The 24,830-nt window shown below is 40.8% G+C and overlaps 1 protein-coding gene across 2 annotated transcripts in view; it reads right to left on the bottom strand.

The window, feature by feature from the left end:
- The window catches only part of LOC115767077, a 103,577-nt gene that overhangs the window by 35,359 nt on the left and 43,388 nt on the right, over nucleotides 1-24,830 (bottom strand). Inside the window, exon 4 of one of the 2 annotated variants that reach the window (XM_030711220.1) lies at nucleotides 11,689-11,724. The exons of the other annotated variant lie outside the window; for it this stretch is intronic. The gene's annotated coding sequence lies outside the window, so the exon portion shown is untranslated. The remainder of the gene's footprint in view (nucleotides 1-11,688; nucleotides 11,725-24,830) is intronic. 2 annotated transcript variants of the gene reach the window in all.

Below are 24,830 nucleotides of genomic sequence, written 5' to 3'. Positions count from 1 at the left end.
GTCACGGGGCATTGAGGAGGTTGGGAATCGTTTATTGCATAAGCCCCATAACAATGCGGAACGCTGGCCAAGAGCAGAGCAGAAGACAGCGATGACTAGCAAAGCAGCCACAAATATGGCCGATATAAATTTGTGCTCGCATTTCACTTTCATTTGGCTGCGGTTATTTTGGCCAGCTTAGAAATAATCGTTGATGCCAGCCTTTTGGAGCAAGCCAAATACTCAGGCATTCACTTTTTTTGTTTTTTTTTTTTTTCTGGTCTTTTTTTATTTGGTGCCAATCGCGCATACCATTGGCACCCATTTTTGGGGATATTCGTTTGTGTTTGGCTTATTCAATGTAATTACAGTTACAGTTCGCGGCATTCAATTTCGATTTAATCACATTCAGTTTCATTATACATTTCAACATAATTTATAATCCAATATCTATTGTATTTTATGCGATCTTTTATTTATTTGTTTTCTTTTTCTCTCCCTCTTTCAATTGTGGTTAACCGGTTCTATTGTTTCTAACTAGAGGAAATTGACGACTAATGTGCAAGTGATATCAAAATTTGTTTGCGTAATTCGCGCTTCCCGCTTAAATTGCAATCACGCGTCTATTCATTGGCCCTGTTAGTCAACTCCTCTCTCCTAACTCGCCTTCACATCACACTTCCACATCAAAAGACTTCTGATTTGATTAGTTACCAACAAACACATTTTCTAAGTTAAATTTAAAAAGAAGAAGAAGTATTATCAGCACTATATTACAAACTTTGAACAAAAGGAAACTTCAATTAAGGCTGGAGCTCTGGTCAAATTATATATAGATATATTTAGCTTTAGTTTATAGATTCAAGTTATATACTATAAATGTTTCCTTAACTTTTCGCAGAATATAATAAATTTACTTCATTTATGCATTTATGAAGTATCAATTTACTTCACAACGATCAACACGGCTGCACAAAGGATCCCAAAAAAGCGCAGGCTTGTCCTCCCTGGGTCGAACATCCAACGATTTAAGGCCGAACTAAATAGCTTGATCAACCTAAACACGCAGATTCTGTCAGTTGAGGACGTCGACGCTGCAGTACAAACCCTGTTGGACCAAGTACATGCCGCAGCCGCCAACGCTGCGCCCGCACATATCTACTCAGCCCCTACAAGCCAGCGGCCAAGGACGTTTTCCCCCATCTTGGAAGGTCTTCTCGCCCTAAAAAAGCGACTGAGGAGGGAGTATGTCCGTACCCAGGACCCCACGATTGACAGGATCTATCGTCGTATTGCTAACAGGGTCAGGAAGGAGCTGATTATCTCGAAAAGAAATGCCACAGACAGCATGCTGGAGGAAGCAACGGCAGACGAGAGCTCCAAATTCGCGCTGTGGAAACTTAGCAGTCGATACAAGCGGCAAGCTGCGCCAAAGTTCCCCGTTCGACTTCCCGATGACACCTGGGCCAGATCACCAATGGACAGAGCCGAAGCCTTTGCCTGCAACCTGGAGGAGCGCTTCAAGCCGTTTGAGACCGCATCGCATGGAAGGATACAGCGAGTCGCGCAAATCCTGGAGGCGCCACTCCAAATGTCACTCCCTGTATCGCCAATCACCTTCCAAGAAGTAGAGCAGGAGATGAAGAGATTAAAAAGCAGCAAAGCCCCTGGGGAAGATCGGTTGGACAACCAGACAATCAAGCTACTGCCATACAAGGCGGTGCTTTTTCTCGTCGCCATTTTTAATGCAGCTCTTCGGCTAGGTTACTTTCCAGTGGCTTGGAAGAAGGCACATATAATCATGTTGCACAAGAGCGGAAAGCCCCCTAATCAACTGGGATCCTATCGCCCCATCAGCCTCCTGCCTGCCTTTGGTAAGATTCTGGAAAGGTGCATCCTCAGAAGGGTCCTGGATACCCCGGAAATAAAACGCTTGATCCCGAAGTTCCAGTTTGGGTTTCGACTCAAACACGGTACCCCTGAGCAACTACATCGGGTCACAAATTATATTTTGGACGGCTTTCACAGGAAAGAGTATGTGGTGGCAGCATACCTCGACATCCAAGAAGCCTTCGACAGGGTGTGGCACGCAGGACTCCTCTCCAAGATAAAGGACAAATTGAATCCGCAGCTATTTAGCACCATTGCGAGCTTCCTAACTGAGAGAACCTTTCAAGTGGTGCAGGATGGAGTAGCCTCTCAAGCCAAACGCATAAAAGCGGGCGTTCCACAAGGCAGCGTCTTGGGTCCCACGCTATATAGCCTGTTTACACATGACATGCCCACAGCAAATGCAAGCAGACGGAATGATCGGCAGGACCTTCTGGTGGCCACGTTTGCTGACGACACGGCAATCCTTGCAAAAAACAAATGTGTGTACGTGGCAACTGACCTCTTGCAGGAATACCTCAAGCGATTTGAAAACTGGGCTTGTAGATGGAACATCGCAGTGAACCCTGGAAAATGCGCCACGGTTACCCACACTCTACGCAAGGACTCATGCCCCGGACTTTTTCTTCATGGTGAGCTTCTAGAGCAATATCGTCAACACAAGTACCTAGGTGTCACTCTCGACAGACGACTTACATTTAGTAAGCACGTCTCTGCAGTAACGAGCAACATCAAATCTAAGATAAGGCGAATGAGCTGGCTCCTCAACTCCAAAAACAAACTCTCGCTCCGAAACAAGGTCCTAATCTACAAGGTAATCCTTGCCCCAGTGTGGCGTTACGGGCTTCAAGTTTACGGTATAGCTGCAAAAACACACCTGAACAAAATTCGCATCATTCAGGCCAAAACCCTGCGCAAAATAACTGGAGCCGAATGGTATATTCGCACACGCGACATCGCCAAGGACCTCAAGGTTCCAATGGTGGGCGACGTAGTCAACAGGCAAGCAGCGAGCTACTCAACAAAGCTCCACAACCATCCAAACATCCTGGCGAGGAGCCTGCTAAGGAGGCGAAGAAGAAGGCGACTGAAGAGGACCTACCCAACCGACCTAATCGATCGTTATGTATAGGTGACAAGCTTCGTTAATTACATCAAAATATGTTTCTGTAATCTGTTAACCTAATTGTAAAACTAATTGTAAAACCACAATCATCGCTAAGCTAAGTAATTATGTCACTCTGATAAAAGTTGCTAACATAGAGTAACAGGATACCAGATTTCTTAATAAACAAAATATAATTAAAAAAAAAAAAAAAAAAATTTACTTCATTTATGCTTACAATTCGATTTGCTCAATTGCATTTGTTTTGTTTTTAATTCGCTTTCAATTGATAAGTTCGATATGTTCGAGCTCGAAGTGTTTTTAATCCATATTCAATCTTTTTTCACCTATGCTGGATTCATTGTTTTGAAATTCGTGTCAGATATGTTTTTGGTAGATTGCAAGGCGCAGCCTGCCCCATATGCCATGTCCATATTAAGTAAGCACACATGCATGTGCGAATGTACAAGACAAGCATATAATTTAACACTCGGGCCACAAGCAGTTCAGCAAAGTGGTCGCGACCACAGCGCAACATTCTTTGTCATGACGTGAAGTTTTTGATACCCATTAACTCTTTTAAATGGGCATACTGAAGCTGGGAAAGCTTTGATTCCCTAATTTATGGATGATGGACGATATAGAAACCAAGACGATCAAGCGATCATAAGTAGAAGCATTCACCCCAAGCCGATAAATATCGATAAGAATATTTAACAGGGTATTACAAGGTATTTACTAATAGCGAGCATAATCATTCCTGATCATATTATTGAGGCACATCAGTTTTCAATCTTTTATGGCGCAATCTCATAAATATTCTCCCTTTTTTGTTAAAAGCGAAAAAGTGTTTTGTTCTCCTCACAACAGCCAACAATTAAGTTCAACAAGATTTAAAGCAGACTTTTATCTATACACTGTAATTATGATTGGTTGAAAAGTAGAGTTTTTCCATTAATAAGGAATCATTCTTTCAACCAAGTCTTCTGTCTCGCTCCCTTTGACAAGATTTGGGTTAAGATAATAATTAAGTTAAACTAAAATGGGTAGTGTATTAAGACTTCGGCAAGCCGAAGATAATTGTTCTTTCATTTACTTTAGTTTTTTTTTCTTTGCCTTTTTACAACAGTTTTTCAAAGTTGAAAATTTTTTTTTCTTTTTTGCTGCCGGTGCGGAAATAGCTCGTTGCCGAGGCGCGCTTTTTGTGCGGCCTTTTCAATAGTATTTTTCACACTTGTGAAAATTAAAACTTAACTGAACATTTTGCTCTTGCCGTTTTGTTGTTGTTGTTGTTGTTGTTGTTGTAGCTGCCTTTTATTGTTTTAATTTCACGCGTTTTTTTCGCGCATTGTTTCAATGACCGTCACGCGCCGCAATCCTCTGGCAAAGCCGACCGGCCGAGCAGTTGATGTTGTTGCCATTTCTGCTGTTATTGTTGCAACTATTATTATTGTTGTTGTTGTTGTGTATGTTGTTGTTGTTGCTGCTGCTGCTGTGTGTTTGCAAAATGAAGTGGTCATATCTGTGCCGTGCTCCCCGCGCCAGCCTCTTGTACAGTCGCAACGAGCTTTAATGATAATTTCCAAATGACATAAAAGCGGGCAAAGAGCTTCAGGCCGAGTCTGCCGCACGGTGACACGGCGGCACGGGACGCGCGGGGCACATAGCTGATCGGGTCGGAGACTCGGGGCTGCATACAGTGTAGCATGTTGCTCTGGCTGGGACTGGCGTTGTAATCAATGAACTGGTCGAGCCAACCCACAGATAAATGAATTAAATGAATGGTTGCCGGCATCTCTGAATGTGTGCGTTCGTGTGTATGTTTGTGCATTTTAATGCCTTAATGAAAAATGCATTTTTAATTATTTTTTGTTCATTTACGGACATTTTTTGTTGTTGTTGTCATCATTGAGGCGCCGGACGGGCTTGATATGCGATGGCTTATGCGGCGTATACGTTATTTATTGCGCTTAATTTTTTCACTCCGACAGCAGACAAGCTTTAGTTGATATATCCCGTGTGCAGGGTGTGTGGAACACCCCTACCACGACTCGGCGACCACCGTGCCACATTGCTTCGTGAAACTACTTCCTTGATCTTTAGAGGTCTGCCTTAGCTGCAGCTGCTGCCGCTGCTGCGATTGGCCCCGTTAGTTTGTTTTGGTCTTGGGTTTCATTAACACTAACTGCACTCTATGTCTCTGTCTATTTGTGTTGCCAACGCCAGCGCCATCGCCATCGCCAGCGCCAGCGCGAGCACCAATGGCAACAGCAACGGCCACGCCGTTGGCCGGCCGTGCGGCCAAGTATCGCATTTCATCATTTGTTAAAGTCGAGCCATTGATTTGTGCACAGGTAGCAGCCACTAACGGGCAACTGGGCAGCTGGCAACATGCCTCTTGTCATTCATTAGTATGGCATGTCATTCATTACGAACCACACCCCGCTGTAACACTTACAGCGCCTCGTGAAGGTGCAGACAGAGGGAGCGGGGGCCGTCTTTATAAGACACTCGTTGCGCAACTTTTCACCCTTGCGACGAGACGCCGCGACAACGGAAGCGCCACAAACTCATCAAATTTCAAGCCAATTTGTTTACTCGTCTAAGCGCCCCGACACTCGAAGTGTAGGCTGGCGGGGGTAGCTGCTGGGGCCAGGCGCATACTGCAGCTCAAATGACCAATAGCAGAAAATAGTTTTGTTTGACAGCTTCAAGATTTAAAAAATCTAAAAATTATTGCCTTCAAAGCGACGTTTCATATGCCATTTGCAATTAAGTCCTCTTTCCACTCGCAGAAATTTGTAATATTTAAGTAAAACTATATGAAAATCGTATTTGGCCAGAAAATATGATTATCTTTGCTGAACTCGTCTCACATTTCGGCTATTAATGTTATTTGAATTTGCAGCCACTTTCCATTTTGGTTAAATGCACTTTCATCAAATATAAAATGTGCAAATATATTACGAAAAATCACCACGCTCAATTTTCACTTCAATATCAGCTTCAGCTTCAGTTTCAAATTCAATTGCAAGTTGAAAATTGCAAATTGTGTTGATGTGACAAAGCTTTTAAATATTATTGCCTCTTGTTTGAATTTCAACATAATTGCAATTTGTTGTATTTGTTGCTTTTCCTATTATTAGCTGGAGGGATAGAGAGAGAGAGAGAGGCTAGAGCCACAATTCGGTATACGGCAGCTAGTGGCAATGTCAACTGGTTCATAGCTCAACCGGCTGAACATTCACAGATCTTGAGCGGTGCTGGTTTTTTATTACATGCTTAAAAATTGTAAATAGACAAACGCAAAACAGAAACAAAAAAAAATGTGGAAAAATGAAAATGAAAGTTTCAATTACAAATTGGACGGGCTGGCACAGAGACTGGCTGCTTGGCTGCTCTGGCAGGGAGCACAAAAAAAAAAACACAACAAAACAAAACTGGCAAAAAACGAAAACAAACAGTTTAAAAAGAAAAGAAGCGTTTTTGGGCGAAAGAGAAAAAAGCGTAAAAGTGAAGCCATTTAATTACTGGTTTTTCCGCTTCAATGTGCATTGCAAGTTTTTCCAAGGTGAATGACGAGCAGTCGCAGCGACTCTCTCTCTCTCTCTCTCTCGCTCTTTCTCTGAAGTTGATTGAAAGAGTCCAATGGCACTGATTGAAAGCGACGTTCAAGCGAAACACTGCTTGAAGATCTACTTGAATATAGATTGTGCGTAATAAAATTAAATTATAAAATTGTATTAAACATAATAATTAAAATTGAACAAAAAGCTTGGTTGAAATGCATAGCTTTGCAAGCTTCATTCAGCTTAAGTCATGAAGTTATTTAAATGGTAAAGTTCCCATCGAAAATGTTTGATATTTGACTGAAAACTGAATTAATTTGAAATTCAAGCGAAAACTGAAATTGAATGTTAAAACCTCGATTCCACTGAAGTCATCAATATATTCAAAAAGTAAAGTTCTCATTGAAAATTATTGAAACCTAACTGAAAACTGAAATTTAAATTGAATTGAAATATAAATTCAAGCGAAGGTTGATGGAAATACACAGCCTTATAATCAATTTGCCTCTTAATAGTATAAATTGAATGCTTGCATTTTTCTTTCAATTCTTCATTCTTCATTGTCTTCCATAGAAGCCCAGATTTATTGAAAGCAACCAAATAAATCTCTGCATTAATACTGCAATTTGAATAAGTATATTCCAATTAAATGATGCTTTTGTTCGTATAGTTAAATTCTCAGAAAGACAATTGGTCAACATTTAATCGAAGCTTGAAATATATAAATATTAAACTGTTCGGTTCTAAAGTAAGGCCAAAACTGACGACATTTAAAATTGAATCAAAGCTTAATTTAAATGCATAGCCAGCAAATTTGCTGCTGTGTTTAACTTAAAGCAGCGCATTTGAAGTTGACTGATGGTTAACAAGTGGCGCATAATTCAGTTCTCAGCGTCAAGCTTGAAATATCGTCGGCAATCATCAAGGGAAGTGTTGCTATCAATGAAAGCTCTGTTCGTGCTGTTTTTTTTTTTTTGTTTGTTTTTTTTTGCGCTTTGTCAGTTCAATTGAACGCTTAGACGAAGCAATAAACAAACCGAAAGAGATTCTCAAGGCCGTCGCATCGTCACAGTTAACCAAAAATGGGCAACTGCTAACAGCAGTAAGCGGCTTATGGGGTTCTTCTTGCCACATGATGTTGACATTTCACACACACACACACACACACACACACACCTACACACACAAGCGCGCGCAGAGCATGTGTGGAGACCCCAATAAAATACATCTAAAATGCTCGGCGAGGCCTCCCCCAAAGGCCGGCCGCATGACTTGCATGCCAAGATCCAAGATCTTAAATCTTAGATCTGAGAACTGCGCAGTGAAACAACAAAAAATTGTGCATTGTTTGACTTGGGTATTTAACATCATCTGGGAGGAATTTAAAGTTTTACAAAATTTTCGTTTTTATGAAACGCTAAATTTGGCCAACTCATGTTGACTCATGACTATTGGAAAATGCAGAAGGTGAGAAGAAGCGAAGAAATATTAAATAAAACAAGCTAATGCTGTGCATCTGATTATTTAGTTGGACCTGCCCCAGTTAGGAGACAGACATTATGACATGCCTCGCCCTCTGTCTCTCCCGCTCTCCGCATATTAGACGAAGTTTTGCTGCATTTGAGCGCGGCACTATCAATATTTGCACTAAATGAAACACTAAAGTGAATTATTAGTTGTGCAAATAATTGCACAGTTCGGTTTACAGCGAAATCTTTCTACCGTTCTCTACTGAAATCTGATAACTTGGACGACAGCACGATGTCCTCGTTCTCTTCCTCCTCCTCTTCCTCAACCGCGTCGTCTTCACTGGCAGCTTGTGACAATATTTGCGCTGACAGATAGGCGTGCCTTGGCTAAAACGAACAAGCGTTCTGTAAAGCCGATTAGATAAATTTTATACCCTAACAGAGCGTATTATAGATTCTTTTTTTATGCCGTGTGTAACAAGCATATCCATTTTGGGTCTGTATATGCGGGCGAGTCGATATAGCATCTGTCCGTTTGTCTCTTATCTCAGCTTAAGACTCTTCTATTGCAAATGTGTCAAACTACGTCTATTTGCTTTCGAGAATGTATTAATCGAAGTCGGTAACATCGAGACAATTTATTTTGTAACTCTTATTAATTTATATATGCTGCTAATAGACGCTTAACTTATTTTTAAAATTTAAAAATTGAAATAAATAGCGAATTTCAAAAAGGCAAGAAAATAATTTTCTTTTCGGTGTCGTATATTTCGTATAGCTTCCATAGTAGCAGTCTGTCAAAAATTAGTTCGATCGAATCTTTTATATGTCTGCAAGAGGAGCTTATCTTTGGAAACCCAAAGAGAATAACACTTTTACTCAATGACAAAGTGAAGAGAGTATATTGACTTTGCAGATTGTATAAACTTCATTTCTTAGACGTTATCGAAGTTGGAGACTAAAAGCTTGGAATATCTACTCATTAATATTTACCTAAGATAGGTAGGATATGAGGGGCTGGCATACCGCAAGTCCCTCCAAAAGGTTGATCAGTCGATAAGTCGATATATTTGATCATTTGATATATCTTCAAAAAAATGAGCATATAGCATATTTTCAAACTATTCTTGGCCTGTAAACGAGTATTATGCAGTCGGTTGCACCCGACTGCAACATTCTTAGTGTTTATTTTTTCGTGTGCACTAGCTCCATTTGCCCATCGGTCCGCTGTGCTAATTGCTAGCCACACATACTAACGCATATCAAATTATCAGATAGCAAATATATGGCTATAGATACACACACATACATATATACATATATAAATATTTGTAGCGCATTCTGCTGCTGATGAGCTTAATTCGTGTCCCTTGCTGCAATTGCATAACCCTGACCACAAAAATCATTAAAGTCATTGGCAACAGCAACAAACAAACGAATAAATAAACAAAATAGCTGTCGAGTGCTGGCTGAATTGGTTGTATTGCAGCTTGGGATGTGCGAAAGTGTTTATGTCATGATTTAAAATACATGCCAAGTGGTTAACTTGCACAGGGTGTGCGTAGGGGGCGGGGAGTGGAGAGCTTGTGCCAGCATGCGGGACGCTGAGCCGCGCTGCCAAATCAGTTATGAAAAAATCATTGGAATTTGTTGAGCTGTGCAAATAAATACAACAGCTTACTGCATATTAAAGGCGACGTACAATATTTATGGCCCTGGTGTCTGTTGTGCAAACATGGCTAAAAACAACAACAATAGCAAAAGTATATAAACAACATAAACACGTGTTGGCAGCAATTGGCGTTGGGGCAGGAGTGGAAGGGGCTGTAATAAAGGCCAATTGCTTAAACACTTGTTAATTGCGAGTCCTCTGTTACGTATACTTAATCTAATACGTATACATACTTTTTAAATAAAAGTTGTTAAGTCCAATATATATTTTAAAAAATAAAAGGAATGGACGCTAAGAGTTTTAACAACAGCTTTTAACTTGAAACTAAGCGAAGTGCGCGAAAAAGTTGCAGGATTAATCCAAAGCATTAGGATACAGTTTTTAAAAAGCTGCTTTAATGAAGTTGCTTAAAGCTTTAGAAGCTTTTGATTATAATTTGTGCTTAGCTTAATGTGTAGCAAATGTCTTAATCAGGGCTGCAAGTCCAATTTATACGGCTGGGTTGGGTTTGGGTTTATGTTTCAAACCAAATTCTTGTCTTTACGTTCGCTTTGTGCTATGCAGTTTCCTCAACAAGGTAGGCAAAGAAATTGGAATTTCGTTGCATCAAAGTTTTCAAGTTATGCTTACAAAATCAAATATCAATATCGGTTTTTCAGCCAAGGGCATAAGAATACGCAGTTAAACGCGAGGGTTTGTAGTTGCCTTGTTTCAAGTTTTGAATTAATCCTAGTTTCACCTAGCTCTTAGTTCAAATCAAGTTATCCAAATCGTATATATTATGCCAAAAACACCTATTTGCTGATCTTTGAATCAAAAATTAAAGTTGTTAACCCGCTCCGCCATGAAAACGTTAACATGCAACTGAGTAGTTCATGTTACAGAGGAGCCACTGGGCAATTGGGCTGCAAATATTTACGCTGTTTGCCCACACAAGTGGGTCGGATTAATCTGTTAAGCTGTAACCTGTAGATGGGGCGGACGCTCGAACGGATCATCGCTCTGTATGCTAACCGTAATGGGGTCTCTGTTTAACTCATTTAACTGCCGGCAGATGGCGTAATGCGATAGAAGTCGCATTGCCTGCAACCGCTAAATGCGGCGCTGTCGCTACGGATTGATTCATCGCATAAGCACGAAAGTCGTGCCCCTGCTACTGCTGCTGCTGTGCTGCTGCCAAACCCACTAGGAAATTCTAATAAAAACTCAGGCAAATAGCATAGAGGGGCGCCACGTTGGAGGAGTGGGAGCTGGAGCGCTTTTACGCGTGGTCAAAGTTAATGGGGGAAAAGAAAAAAAGAACAAAATGTTGCATTTAGAGCTTCACACGATGAGGATGATGACGATGGGCATGGAGATGATGACATTGCCTGTGGCCAGCATTTTTTAACACCAACAACTGGCCCCTGTCTGTGCCCGTTGTGGACCGCCTCGCGATAAGACCACACGTCAACCCCTTAATACTGCCACCCTCCCTCCCCCCCTCCATCCATTCCGCCAGAACGCAAAACTCCACCCAACAAGCATATTATGACCACCCGATGCGATTGCATTTTGCGGCTGGCGCTGCTGCTGATGATGACGAGGTTGCAGTCAGCATGAGATTTTTGCATATACTCGCATCGCATCTATTTGCATTCACAGCCGTTTATATTGCAACCTCACACCAGCTACCCTTCCCCTACTCCTACCCCACCCTAGCCCTGTTCCCTTGCCACCTCGGTACGTTCCGTTCAGTCATTCATTTTGGTTTATAGGTAAAGCTGCTGCCTGATGCTGAGCTGCAAAGCAATTTAGTTGGCGCCGCAACACGGGGCGTGTTAGGCGTGTGGGGCGTGACCATCGTAGATGTTAAGGTCGACGATGAGGGCGAGGGCTAGGTTGAGGGTGCATTGGAGGGTGTTTTATGCAATGTTCTCTGTAATGGGTGAAGGAGGTGGATTGCCATGCCCCTAATTCTGATTGTGAGTTTAAAATGCATTTTACAGACAATTTTGCACTTACCATTTACGAGTTAGTTGGGGTCATTGATGGCGATGACTGTAACAAAAAGAACAAGAAGAAATGGGGATATCATAAATGAGCATGTGCACAAGAAAAATAATTACTATGTGTAGCTTTGATATGTCATAGCTGACAGCAGAAATATTGTAAGCTTGAAGATTGAATATGCTTAGATGTAATAGTATATATACATATATGTATCTACAGCTAGATATGAATGTAGTTATAAATTGAAATAACTATATTAATATATGGATAGAAAATAATCTGTATATAGATAGATAGACGATACTAAATTCTATTGTGCCAAATTAGTCAAACAATAATCATTTACAATATGATAAAGCTTTATGCGAATATTAAATATAACCCAACCTTCCTTTAATGAGCTTAGAATATCTGAATCTTACCGGCTGCAGAACTCTATATAGCAGATTTCCCCATTAAGGTATACTATGACAACACTCAGAATTACTACGGATTCTCATTCTTTCCTTAATAATCCATATAACATTTTCATTTACATCTTTCTTTACCCATAATTTTCCAAAGATTGCAAGGTACATTTGTCTTTATATCAAAGACAGACAGATATTGGAAACAATGTATGCACGTACTTTGCGGGTTTTACCCGGCTTTGCTCGTAGCAAGTGGTTTCTTTTACATAAATATATATAGATTTATATATGTATAATTAACTAAAGATCAAGCGATAACGTGCAATCAAGAGTTTACATCTTTTTTCACACAAGTCAGTTGATCTCTTGCAAATTACATATTTTCTGGTAAGGAATTTTAAAAATAAATTTGAAACTGGAAATTTCGTAGATCAAAGCAAAGTCCATGCAAGTGTTGCAGTTAACGCAAGAGCGAAACATGTTTTAAATGAATTATCACAAATTTCTTTGGAACTAAGTTTATAGCCGAAATTTAGCAATGGAAGAAATTCCCCAATTGCTGTACAAAACGACGTTAGGAAACTCCTTAGGTTTTTCCCTTTTATCAGTCATTTAGTCTGTCACGACAAACAGCTTAATATATGCATAGAGCATAATTATAACATGTAGACTTTGGCAAAGGCATTTAAATATCAATGGTCCAGCAGCTTGTTCTTTTCAACCTGCTGCAATATTTCTATGAAATGCCGGGCGCTCTATCATTTGGCATCTAATCTGATTACCTTGGCACCCAACTATCACACACTTTAAACGGCAATTTACGGTGTGTGTATGTGTACAAATTTTGCAAACACATCACGTGTCGCATTGACAGATGTTTCACGTTGCCGCCGCCGCTGCCCCTCTACCTTTTTCGCGCACAGGTGCTTCACCGTGCCAAAAACAAATCGACAAGACCTCAAAAAAAAAAAAGTGGCAAATAGCTAAGCGAAAGGGGGTATAAGGAGAGGGATGTGCGGGCACGACGACATTTTTTCTAAAGCCAACTTATTATTTTACATTTTTGGTTCATGACCCAGAAACGTAGCCCCACAAGAATCACAGACTGCGTCCGCAACTCTCCAACTCCAGCTCCCGCTCCAGCTCCAGCCACAGCTCCAAGCTTCGACTGCGTTTCGTTCGTGGGACATTAAAGTAAGAGAGAAGTGAGTACGTGCGGTCATCTGTCATGATTCTCGATTTAAACGTTGCGCTTGGGCTCCACAGCGCGCTGGAGTTGGCCTACAAAGCGAATAGCTTAGGGGGAACAAGGCAGGGCGGTGCAAGGAGGGAGGAGATGCTATCTAGACTTGTCCAGCGGCTTGTGTCTTGGTTCCATTGTCTATGTGCGTGCGCTTTGCTTAAATGTCAATTATTTCACGCTTATTACATTCTCGAATGATGATGACCATAATGAAGATGATGCCGATGATGCCGGGCAACTTCATTAGCGAGAAAGTCCAATAACAAAAACGAAAACAAGAAAAAAACAACGAAAAGTGAAAAATAAGTAAAGAAATATGTGTTCTGTCTGCAAGTACCTGGTGTATAAAAAATAAAAGTAATGTCTCTTACTTTTTTATTTATATATATATTTTTATAATGCGAACTTTACGAGCGCGCGACAAATATTTCTCAGTGAGTAGACGAGTTGAGATGAGAAGAGACATTTTTATGGGTCAGTGTTAAGGCGATGGAGCAAGAATATCTCTTCCCATTCAACTGCCCTTTGACTACACTTTCACTGTCTCCTACATTATCTCCCTCTCTCCATCACTCTCTCTCTCTCTCTCTCTCTAACACGCTCTCTCTCTCTCTCTCCCTGAAAGAGGGAGGGCGATCTAATTTCACGTTTTTTCTCTGTATCTCACCCTCTCGTTGTATTTACTTATGCAGCCTTCTCTCTCTCTCTCTCTCTCTCTCTCTCTCTCTATCTCTCTCTCTCTCTATCTCTCTCTCTCTCTCTCTCTCTCTCTCTCTCTCTCTCTCTCTCTCTCTATTCAATTACTATTTCTGCAACATTCTCTTCCTCTCTCGCTTTCTCTCTCCCTTGCTCACTTCCTTCATACTTCGCTTCTCCCCCTCTCTCCGTCTATTTTTCTACTGCTGTATTCTATTCTATTCTCTATTACTTTCGCTCTTTCAACTTTCCTCTCTGTCGATCAATTCCTACCTCTATCACTCTCTCGCCCTTTCTCTTTCACCGCTTTTCTTTCGCCATCTCGGTCTCTCTCTCACTTCATATTGATCTCCAATATGTCAGTAGTTAGGTTATGTCTTTCTGTGAGGCGCGGTATGTTGTGTCAAAACATGTTGTATCGAATTTAAAGACTCTCAAGCGCCCACACACATCTACACACACCCACACACTCACACAGAAGCACACACACTGGTAGCTAGTCAGCTTGCATCATGGCTCTCAATTTCGGCTTCAACTTTAACCAATTTCCAAACATTTTCCGCAGATACAATCAAAAGATTTTCAACAATAAACTAAAGCGAACGCCGACGGAACGTTGAGCGAACAAGGGACAAGTGAAAGGGTAACGCTACGAAATAGGAGGAACCAGGCGAAAGGGGAAGGGGGAGGGCGGGGTGTTGTTAGGTACAAGAAGGGGGAGCCTCTGAACGTAACGACATTTTGTACGACCCCATTTCCAAAGTCGTAATAATTTCATGAAAAACGCAGCCACGCCGACAGCGACGCTGGCAGAGCTGCATTTTGTTGAGCTTCAGCAGCGGCGGTTTGGCTTAGTTGCTGGGTGGGCGGGTAGGCAAGTGGGTGGGCGGGTGGTTGTGTGGTGTGGTGTTGGCGATGGTTGGGCAGCGCGCGGCGTTGCTGGTAATGTGCCAGTAAAAGGTATTTTAACGCTGGAATGCTCGCAGGCGCGCAACGCGCCGCACTGTACTTGTGCCCGGGCCCCAGACCCGCGCAGGGAACATCATGTAGCCCGTACACCTATCACTCTACCCCGTCCGCCTATCCGTTTTTGGGCCCGTACAACTGTTCCGATCCCTGTCGCCCATTATCTGTTTTACCGCCGTCTGGCAAAATGAGTCGGAGGACGACTCCTCGGCTGCTTTGTCATGAAAAATAACTTCGCTTCGTTGAAATGACAGTCACGATTTTGCTTTTGCTTTTTTGGGCAACTCCAATGCCGACGATGACGCCGGCGTCCACGTCGCCGTTGACGTCGAGGTCGCTGCCACGCCTCCATCGACAGCGTCGACTGCGCTCATCTTCAGTGCACGTTGTCTGCGAAAATTTTTCTTCGCTTTATTTCTTTCCTGGTGATTTCCCTTCTTTCTACTACGACACACATTTATATAATTTTTCCTTCTCTTTTCCTTTCATTTTACTTCATTTTTTCCCTTTTATTTAAGGGACAGCCATGTAACAGACTTGGCTGCAGCAACTAAATGAAAGATGATGAATTTATTAAATTCCCCATGTGGATGACGAATAGTATGGGGGTGGCGTAGGCGGCGGCAGAGGCGGGGACAGAGGTGCTGCCGAGTGGAGGCTGCCAACTTGGGTGCTTCTGTTGGTGTTGGCCATAATAAATAATACGCAATAGTATGCTTGAAGAGACACAACTGCAATCAGTTTGTGTTAGGGCTGAAATTGCACACATTTACAAAAACTAAATGCTTTATCCACATTTTGAAAATTAAATAATAAAATAAATAATGTTTCGCAATTGAACGGCATAAGTTAAATTGGTAAATCTTCTATTTAAATATTTTCCTAAATATGTTCTGCTCTTGGTGGATAAATTCTTAAAGGGATGCAGTTTTTTAGGGAACTTAACAACGAATCATGCCGATTGGAAATCTGAAGCTAACCTCAACTGCAAGTCGTGTTAGTCTGATCTATTTAAACGTATTCTATGCATCCTTTTTTAATTCCTTTAGTGTAGAGTGTACAGACAAGTACACAGTCAGGGAAAATAAAAGCTCATGTTCTGCCAAATTAATTGAAAAACAAATCTCATATGAAGTTCACTTTACGCATGAACTTTGAATTCACTTTTTGTTCATAAACAAATCCTTTGATTTGTTAATTAATATTCATGTACAATTTGCAATATTAAAAGGAAATTCAGCTTAAGTTTGCATGTCTTTAATCCCAAGCTAATTTTAATTTTCTGTCAAAATCTCTAAGCTCCATCCACATCAACTTCTTTGATCATCTTGAATTCAGCTTTGTTAAATTTTATTCGTATGCTACCAAACAAATTGACAAAGTTTGTATTTTCAGTTCGACTTTGGCCATGACTCAGAGTTAAATATTGGCCTTTAACCAACAGCCACCCCTCCCCCCCCTTTCATTACCTTTCATAGAAAGAAAACTTTGTAACGCCCGCCCCCAACCGCCTGTTGTTGGGTTTAATCTTTTGTATGCCGATTTTATATAGCTTGCATACGATGAAGAAATTCCTTGTCCAACAAAGGCAACAAAACAAAGAAAAAAAAACTGAAAATGCAAAGAAAAAACTTTTTAGCGCCGCTAACTCGCCGTTTGGCTAATAAAGAATGTAAATGGAGCAAATTGCTTGGCCAAAAGGTAAAATTTCATAAATTTCAAAAAGAAAAAATAAGCAAGAAACAAAAATGCCAAATGCCTCGTAACGTTTTTTTTTTGTAACTTGAAGAAACAATCGTAAAAATCGCACAGTGTCATTAATCTGAGGACTTTCCAAAGACTGGCAGTAGACCACCCCAGACTCCAATCCCTGCTACGCAACTCCCAAAGTTTTTTCGACTTGCCACGCCCACAATTGATGTTATAAAAGCGTTTAGCCTTAATTGTTGGGGCGTTAAAGGTTATTGTTGTTGTTGCTGTTGTTGTTGTTGCTGTTATTGTTGCTGCTGCCGTGTGCAACGATTTGTTTTTCCTTTACGCATTTTTCTCGGCATTTTGCGTTGTCATCATAAAAAACAAGACTTTCGTATAGGTGTGTGTGTGTGTGTAAAAAACGAAATCAAAAACGTCGTGAATTGGACTCATTTTGTTTGGTTATGGTACTGTGGGCTTTGGGTCGTCGTCGTCGTCTTCTTGTGCTTAGTGAGTCTGGAAACTGTTTTTAATGACCAAATATTAAAATAAAAAGGTGCTGCCTTTTGGGGCCATACAGTTCGGTTCGGTTTTCTGGCCTTTTGTTTATGACCATGATGGCTCTGTTGGGTCTTATGACACTTTTCATTTGCCGCTGCATAATGAAAAATTAAATTAATGAACGCACATTTAAGAGCGGATGGAAATACATCCCAGCAGCATCCCAACAAAACAGAGCCCAATCTCAGACCTTAACTTTTCTATTCGCATTTCACGTTTGTTTTTCGAATGTCGTTGTTGTTGTTGTTGTTGCTTTTGTTTTCTATAGTCATTTCCATTTGCTCTGCCATTGCCATTGCCATTTTCATTTCCATTTCCATTTACCATTGCCAAGTAGTCCACATTAGCAAAGTGCCAGCGAACAGCAACAACAACATCGAGTCTGGCGCCTTCTACTTTTGTGGCAAATTAATTTGGCAAGTGCAATAAAACTTTTGCAGCAGATTTGGCCATTATTCAATGCCTTGTAAATACCGGCAACTTCTGAGTGGAGTTGGGGCAGCGTAACCTGCGAATGGGCTGCCTGTTATAGATTTCCCCCAATCCAGCATCGGCATCATGTTCGTGTAATAACCAGGCCATTAAATAAATTAGTCAAATGTTTTTGGCTGCCAGTTTGGATATTACCACAGTGTGGCAATGAATGGAACTGGCGTGTCTTAAATGGATCTGTTGGCCATTCACAGATGGGGCATAGTCAATACTTAAACCCTTTTGTGCTCATGGTCTGCCTCGATTGGCTGAGTTGCGCGTCTTACCTGCTGAATCCTGTACTATTTTATGGCTAAAATTTAAAATCTAACTGCTTTACAGTTTCCTTTTCTGCATGAGCGCAAAAACAAAACATTTGTTATTCAGGATTTGCCATGCAATGTTCTACGTAATTAAACCAAAGTGCAACAGCTAAAAGAAAAACACAGGGCACAACAAGAGGTTCACTTCGGGCTTTCGAAGTTTAAATACCCTTGCAGGCAAATAGCCTAGCAAAGCTATGTTCGCCCTTCTATTACTGCAGGAGTAAGTTTTTTGACGAGCTATATGATCCACCTAACTTGCACCTAACACTCCACCGATCATTGCCATGACAGCTGTATAATATAGCACTCCGATTCGGCCGACTCGCACTTCAGGCTCTCCCCAGCTCTTCCAAGTCAGAGTATAACAAAGTAAGGATACACTGGCGGGGGGACGCAGCGGAGCATATTTTCAAAAACAGATTGAATGCTATAAATCGCAGCTGAGCCGCATCATGTCGAGTCGAGTTGAAAGGACGCAGAATCTGCTGCTGTTCGCCTCATGTGGGCGATGTACGCACTGAGCCCGGAAGCTGTAAGCGTTGCAATGAGCAATAATTGCGCTTTGACACTTGAGCGGGCAGCGCTCTCAGCTGACCCCACAGCCCATGCAGTGGCTGTGTGTGTGTTTGTGTGTGTGCCTCAAATCAACCCTGAAATTCATAAATGACAACGGGCAGGGCAAGACAATGGACGAGTCTACCCCGTCGACGCCGTCGACGCAGGACTCACTAATAAATCCTTGTCACAATATCCTTTTGTTTTGCCATTTTTCGAGGCCCGAGTCGAGTAGCTGCAGCCAGAACCCAGAAGCCCTATACCAGGCGCATTATCCTTTTTGAATTTACAGCGCAATAATTCAAAACACATTCGTCGACTGACAGACAGACAGACAGACAGAAAGAGAGACAGGCGGACGGACACGAGCGGGCATCAGGGCTGACGGCCTGGAATGGGCCGAGGCTCTCAAGTCTGCCAGACTTGTCTGCCGCCCCTCAATGATTAAAGTCCTGTCGGCACGCAGTGCCATATGCTTCCCGGCGGCCTCGTTCTCAGCGCTGCCATCTCAGAGATTAATTCGCCGCTGGTTTCAGTGGCAGCTCGTCTCTCTGCCTGTTGATTGCCATTGTCTTGAGTCCCTGCCAGGGCCATTGTCATTGTTATCAGCTTCTCCAAACTTATAAATAGCAAGGGTGTGTGTGAGAGAGAGAGAGAGAGAGAGAGAGAGAGAGTACGCGGAATGGGAATGTTCTCTAAACTGAGATCCACGAAAGAGAACGGCTGCAATAATAGAGCGCCAACGATCGGCCTTATGGGATCAAATATAATCTGTAATAAAATATTTTTTCCTCTTTAATATTGCTGTGAAATCCTTTTGTTTTCATGAAGGTATAAAATGTCTATCATAAATTATGTTTGGGACTGTTTTTGCGTCGTAATTTTATACATTTTTAGACACAATTTCATACAAAATTTTTGGTAGCGTGTAGCCATAATTGTTTAAATTTATCAAAATAGGTATAAAAGGTGGACTTCATATAGTTTCTGAGTTAGTTAATTTTTAATCAAATCTCATGCCAAAAATATCAAATTTCTTGTCAAGCTATAATTGAGCTCATGTTTTAGCTTCCAAATATAAGAAGAGTTTTTATCAATATCCTTCTAGAGGGTACTTTCACTCTGTCGTGCAATGTGTAACGCTCGAAGATAAGTTAAGTTATATATTATTAGTCAGTCTCAAGGATTATGTCATAAATTCGTCGCTTCGGTTCACTATATCATATTGCTGCCATTGGATTTATTAAACGAAGCTTAAGCTCTTTTGCTTTTTCAAGTATTTTAGCCAGCTTAACAATTCACCAGACAAATCTGCTCCGCCTTTAGCCATATGCCTGCAAGGGTATTTAAACTGCGGCTCCCCAAAAGATAGACATTTGTTTTCGTTTATCTCTGACCTCAGACGTAGAAATTTCTAATGCATTGCAAGCAATTTATATTTGAAAATCCTAGAGACGAGAGTTTAGTCAATTTTCCATTCAAATTTAAATAAAAAGTTGAATAAAGGAAATAGGAAAATGAAAATGTAGAAAAGAGAGATAAACACATACTGAAAATCATGTCGGGAAAATATAACAATATAAGTACATAAACGGCCCATTTTAGTTGACTCGACTTTGCAGCCAGAATAGCATGAATGCTTGAGGGTGGTGGGAAAGGGCTGGGGCGGAGGCAGGGGCATTGCAGTGGCAGTGAGAATGCAAGTGAATTCACTTGTAAGGCGCAACAACAGGAACAACAGCAAGAGTAACAATTTAAACACTTATTCACACACACACACACACGCACACTCACAATCAGACAGAGCACTCATAAGACACTGTGAGTATACTTGAACTTTTTGTTTGCACCACGCTTTGCAACGCGTTGCAAACGCCTCGCATCGCTCCGGCTCGACTCGGCTTGCCTGGGCATGTATGTGGCAAGTATCTAGCGAGTGCAGAGCTAAAGCAATACGTACACAAATATCCACAAGTTCTACGAATTTCACACACACATACGTACACTCGGTACATACTTAGGCAAACTTGTGTGTGCTTAATTCCATTTTCATTTTCATTTCAGTCGGCGGCAGACAAATGCAGACAATGTTGAAAGGGAGGTGTGGACCGGGCAGTGGATGGAGGCAACGTTTTGTTTGAGTTCTTGAGGCATCCTTTTAGCCCAGTGCCTCAGTAATGTGCGCATCCGTTCTCGCTCGCTTGGCATGCGCCCAATGTTTGTCTGCTTTTGGGCATTTCGGCCCTGGGGAAATGGGTCAGCGAAAAAGCAGCAGCGCATAATTTAATTGCCAGCATTCACAGCGGCAACTGCAACTGCAACGTATTTCCAATTACAAAATTCAAACTTTATGCGAATATTTAATAACTAAGCAGCAGCCCAGGCTCGCGTTTGTCACTGCCACAGGCCACATGCCATATGCCACATGCCACACCCCGCCCCCACAAGCCTTTCTGATCGTAAATCATGGGAGTCAACTTAAAAATAGGCGCCTCCTGACATTTCGGCGCGATTGTCAGTCATCGGGCAGGGCATTCGCTTAATTGCCGCACATCTGTCTGGCCCAATGCAGCAGCAACAGCAGCCGAGATCAGCTAATACCCCCCCACAACACATATTCCACACCCTTCCCCTTTAGAAACACATTATGTGCGTGGGTATCCGCCCCACACCCCAGCGCCCCTCTTCAGATGAATTTATGACAACTAAGCATAAATAATTCAATTCGTGCGTGTTTACAACATTTATTAAATGAAGTGTTGAAGTGGGTGAGAATTACGCCCACACACACACAAGCGCACACAAGCGCACACAAACACACACGCACAGACACGTAGCTACATCTCCTACATGCGCGATTCTATCAATATATTTTTTGAATATAGCTCGTTGTTGTAGCTTGCTCTTGAAAAAAAAAGCAAAGAAAACGAAAGAAAAAAATGGGCAAAGTCGGTTTTGTAGCTGGGACTTGCGGCAGCAGCAGCAGCCTTGCCTCTATCTATCCATCAAATGAGTCATAAGTGTTCAGACTTCCGCCTGTCTAGGGTTCAAAAAACTTCAAATTCAAAAAAAAAATATATATATATATATATATATAAAAACACACACAGATTTGCGGCGCAGATTTGTGTAACTATTTCTTGAAAGTAAGGTTGTTGCCATCATCAGTTATTCAGGTATTTCAATCGCTCTGCCTCTCTCTCTCTCTCTCTCTCTCTCTTTCTCGCTCTCTCTGTCTCTCTCGCTATCTCGTATTATATTTGGTGACCTTTTGATTGGGTTTTCTATGCTTAACACAAGCCTGTTGTATCTTCAATTTAACAAAATTGTATAATTTTTGCTTTTGTTCATAAATTGTTTGAGACAAACAACTTGTTTTGTACTTATCGATTGTAACTTTTACAATTTATCGATTAAGAGCTCCCAATTCACATTACTTTATTTCGAAGAGCTTTCCTTAAGTTTCATATCATCTTTATCAATGTGTTATAAATCTATTTTGTTTTCATTTTGTTATATTAAATTCTAGACGTTTCATTATTTTATTTGCTTTTAATTCTTCGTTCTCGCTGAAAGCTTCATATGCTTACTTTTGTAATTAGTTCATAAAAAAAGCCTGAATCTCCTTAATTACATTAAACTCGCTTAAAAGAATTTTACCTTCCAGTTCTTACCGCTGAGTGCACAGAGTTTTTGCTGTGATATAAATATAAATTTTCTAAAAGTTTGTTAACGATGTTTAACTACAATTATATATTATATGTTAAAACCTCTTTAGCTATTTGATAATATTTTTCTTTAACTTTCCAGGTCAAGTATCTTTGGTCTAACAGTTTTTCTTAATTTTCTTTCTTTACACGTGAAATATTTTTCACTCATGGTCAACTTTATTTGCAGGCTCCTTGGCTTTGTGCAATCGCCCGGAGCTTGGCAACTGTCCATATGTGGGCATCTGTTGCTTTGGCCAATTTATGATGTCAGCTACTGTAAAGCCCGCCATGTCAACTGTCGACAACAACAACACTAAAACAAACAATGGCAATAGCAATGGCAAAACTATTTAAAATAACAACAGACAAGTCGTTAACGTCATGGAATTATAATTAAAAATCTGAACAAGCCGTCGGCTCTGGCAACGAACTCTCCGCTCCTTCAATTATACGTCGCCCCCGTCTATTAAACAACATTATTATCATCGTCGTCATCATTGTTATAAACATTGTGGTTTGTATATTTGATAATTGACTTGGGCTTAACGCAATTAACAAAGCGTACGATTGAAAAAATATATAAACTCCATCAACGATATAATGATAAAAAATTAATTTAACAAAAACAAACAAAAAAAAACAACAAAAGCAAAAACAAATATATATGAAAATTATGCATTGTACAGATAGCAACAACATACATTTGTTGTCATTTATACATGGTCGTATTTAAAAAGTAATATAAACATTAATAAGTTAATAATCGTTCACAAAGCGTTGCCGCCAGAGGCTGCATAATTAATGTGACTTCTATTTGGAGGAGGCTGTTAATAGATTGCATGAATCGGAATTATTGGATGACGAACAGATCCCATTGCGTTGATAATTCCAATGATAATATTTAATATGAATATTGATGATATCATGCGATTACATATACAACAGCCGAAGAACAAAAAACAAAAGGGTGAACAAAGAATTTGATTGACTTTTTTGATTGACCAAGCTGATACGCTAATCTTTACATAAACACAATCAATCGACAGTTTTCACATTGCGGAAAGCAAACGCGTTTCTATTGAGCAACAACGAAACCGAAAACGAAAACTTGAGCGCAGCGCAACTAACCATGAAAATCAAATAATCAAAAACTAAGCTGTACGCTCTGGTCTGGCCGGGCCGGGCCAGGCCAGGCGAGGGCATTAATTACCTACAACATTTTTCGTATGCCCAACTTCCGGCAGATGAGCGACGACTACATCTAGCATATAACTATTATTATGAGTATGTTTACGATTATGATCATCGGCAAGTGGACTTTGGCAGCGATGCTCTCCCCAGCTAGACCAGCCGGATGGCAAACGTAATTGCTGGCCATTATGGCCAAGATGTATGAAAAATGGTTGGCAAAAGTTTAGGCCAAGCGACGCGCATACAACACGAGTCGCGAGTGCAAACATGACGAAAACAAATATAGCAAGAAAGAAGGACTAAAAATGGTAAGTCGAAGCTTTAATACACTTTCAAATCAGTTTCCATATAGAAACACATTTTTTGTGTGAACGTATATAGAGCTATATAGATATATGATTAGTTTTCTGTGTATACGATTTTGCCTGTATGTAAGGTGCGTGGAATAGCTGGTATATGTTTTAGAAATCTTGAAAAAAAAAAACCAACGAAATGTATGATTTATCATTCCCAAGTAGCTTATAAGATATAGTGAACCGATCTGAACACATTCGGCCAAACGGACATGGCCATATCGATCCGACCATCATTACTGATATACACTTTAGACGTCACGAATACCCTCTGAACGAGGGTATAACAAAAATCTGTGTATACACACCATTTAATTATGCGCATAAAGCTAATTAATTAGCGCCAGGCAATCTGCCGTCGCGACGCAGTCCATGACAAATCAGATAAGAGAGACAGGTGTGCAATAGCACGAGCCAGCTAACTTAGCCTCACATAAAGCCAGAGCCATGATTCAGCCAAAAGCCCAACTGCATTTTAATTAACATCATCGCAATGGAGCCACTCATAATATATCATATGAAATATTTGCGGCGATAATAAACGATATATAGCATATATATACATATATATATATGTAATGTACGACTAACCTATTCGCAATGGTTATAACGGAGAAAGGTTTTTTGGATATACATGTTATTGTAATATAAAGCTCCTAATAGATGTTCATTAGCTGCATATTAAGCGAATTGAGCGATGATCTAATCACCAAGCAGTTAATTATTAACGTTGAAAGATGGTAAACAGCTGAATTATTCATGGCCAAAACTTAAGATAAACCATTGTCAAGGCTTTCATGTTATTATAGCTCCTTAGACATAAACTTAGAAGTTGAGCTCATCGCCAAGCTTTAAAGAATCATAGAAGCAGAAGAGTCTATGAATTGGTCTTGTCTGGGCACATAAAGCTTAGGGTTGCCAGCTCAACAGAATAAATTGCAATATTTCATTTCGTGGGGTTGCCAAGTATTCTAATAATT

Source organism: Drosophila novamexicana, unplaced genomic scaffold, assembly GCF_003285875.2.
Source record: "Drosophila novamexicana strain 15010-1031.04,08,12 unplaced genomic scaffold, DnovRS2.1 tig00001302-arrow-arrow-pilon, whole genome shotgun sequence".
Lineage (NCBI taxonomy): Eukaryota > Metazoa > Arthropoda > Insecta > Diptera > Drosophilidae > Drosophila > Drosophila novamexicana.
This window is presented reverse-complemented; position numbering and strand designations above follow the sequence as displayed.